Source organism: Muntiacus reevesi, chromosome 5, assembly GCF_963930625.1.
Source record: "Muntiacus reevesi chromosome 5, mMunRee1.1, whole genome shotgun sequence".
NCBI classification, from domain to species: domain Eukaryota; kingdom Metazoa; phylum Chordata; class Mammalia; order Artiodactyla; family Cervidae; genus Muntiacus; species Muntiacus reevesi.
The window spans coordinates 68580008-68581641 of record NC_089253.1 but is presented as its reverse complement, the minus strand read 5'-3'; the positions used below and the strand labels follow the sequence as shown (position 1 = coordinate 68581641).

Below are 1634 nucleotides of genomic sequence, written 5' to 3'. Positions count from 1 at the left end.
CTGACATACATTCATATGAATTTTAGATCAGTTATTTCAAAGTGTGCACAAATTATATATATTTCCCTATAACCAGGCACTGACAAAAGAATACTTAATATATCAATATTTAAGTATTCCAACATAAAAGGACTTTTTCCAACTTAATACTTTTTCTCACAAAAGGTGATCTATAATTGACATTCAGGCAATTATATGCATGTAGAAGCAGACACAGTCCCCAAACTGACCATAAGATAAACCAGCACACACATCCTTCTCCTGGATATAATTACATTTCCAGAGGCAAAGGGGTTCAAATGGGAACAATAAGTCAACTTCCTTATGAAATAAGGTACACAGACACAAACTAAGAAGGAGTGAAGGTGCCAAAGGTGAATCCCACAAATCTCCCTCCTTCTTGTCCTGAAAATGCACACATGGGCACTGTGAGCATGTGACACTCGACCAGCGTCGCTGGATGCCAGGCCCTGGCATGGAGGGGCAGTGCAGGCAGGGGCCCGTCCAGAGGGAGAGGTGGTGCAGGTTCCTGGAGGGACGTCTTATTTCACTTCATTATGTTCTACTGTGCTGCTCCACTATTTCGACTGTTCCACTGTTTTTGTAACTGGGGCGAAGTGGGAGGTTTAGCTAGTCTAAGGAACTCTTACCCCATAAACTATCTGAATGAAAGATTTTTTATTTACTCTTTTGCTAAACACAAAGACTGATTTCCATCTACAATTATTTTGTCAGGTGAGAAACAGTGAGTAAGCTGAAGGGAGGGCTGCAGCCTTGGCTCGGAAGGGACACTGTTGACAGTTGACACATGGCCTGGGGGGACGAGCCTGGGCCACAGCGGGATGGCCTGGTCAGCGGACCTGCTCCAGGAAGGCCCTGCAGCACCGCACGCACTGCTGGTAGATGGTCTCAAAGTCTGCGTCGTTGCCATAATAGGGATCTTCAATGATAAGTTGTTTTTGTGGATCATAGCTCCCGAGTAGTTTGATTTTCGCTCTGCAGTTTTTAACTTGATTACTTTTTCTATTCATATCTCTCAGATTGCTCTCATCCATACATAGTATATGGATGGATATGTACTATCTTCTTCTTTGGTAACCTGCTGGGCAATGTGACTCATGGGGATACCATGCTTCTTCATGCAAGCCTGCCCCCGATAATCAGGAGGGCTTCCTAGTTCATATGTGGATGTCGCTGCACTGTCTAGCCTCCAATTATCGGAAATGTTTTGATCAGTTACAAGTTTCCTGAAAACCGCTTCTGCGATGGGTGATCGACAGATGTTACCCAGACACATGAACAGCACCGACTTGGTCACCTGCTCAGCCATCTTCCCATGCGCGCAGAGGCGCCCAGTAATAACGTCCGTGACCTCTGTATCTTGAGTGATAAAAACGTCATGTCTGTCTCACGCGAGATTCGGCGTCTTTCGTAGATTCCCACCCCTTTCTGACGAGGACTAAGAGGAAGTCAGTACTTCAGATGCTCACCAGGGCTAAGGTTGCTGAGTGGCTATGAATTCTGCACACTTTTCTGCCTGTGGCATTTTCTGAGGACCCTGGACCATATAAACGTCCTTGTGCATTTTCCCTTATATACTTACAAGCCCACACATGCACACACACCAGCCCTGG

The 1634-nt window shown here is 45.5% G+C and overlaps 1 pseudogene; it reads right to left on the bottom strand.

Moving 5' to 3' along the window:
• Positions 1-851: 851 nt before the first annotated feature.
• LOC136169675 (low molecular weight phosphotyrosine protein phosphatase pseudogene) lies at positions 852-1419 on the bottom strand (annotated as a pseudogene).
• Between the last annotated feature and the right edge of the window lie 215 nt (positions 1420-1634).